We start from the raw sequence: 395 nt of genomic DNA, 5'->3' as shown, positions 1-395 counted from the left end.
GGCAAAATAAAAAGCATGGTTTTTGCCCCAAACTGTATGGGATTAGCATAAAGTGAGCATGTCTACAAAGGGGAGGGTACTCATAGAAACATTTTCATTAAGATATCTTGAGGTCAGAGATCTTTGTAGCTTTATTTAGCCCCCTTCCTGACAGTGATTTAAGTGGGTTGGGTGAGGTTCCCACTGAATTTTACTCCTAGTCAGACACGTGTATGTAAATGTGGTCAAGCAGGGGTCACTGAAATCTTCCAGAAGACCAGTAGCTGCCTATTAATCGACTGGTTTAAGGTTTGATAGCAATAGCATTGATCAAACATTGACATACAAATATTTTCACGTTATGAAGTTTAAATGGAAAATATGCTGCAGACAAACATATGCTAAGACAAACACAA

This window comes from Morone saxatilis, unplaced genomic scaffold (genome assembly GCF_004916995.1).
Source record: "Morone saxatilis isolate NCDOM2014 unplaced genomic scaffold, NCSU_SB_2.0 Contig9, whole genome shotgun sequence".
Taxonomy (NCBI): Eukaryota; Metazoa; Chordata; class Actinopteri; family Moronidae; genus Morone; species Morone saxatilis.
This window is presented reverse-complemented; position numbering follows the sequence as displayed.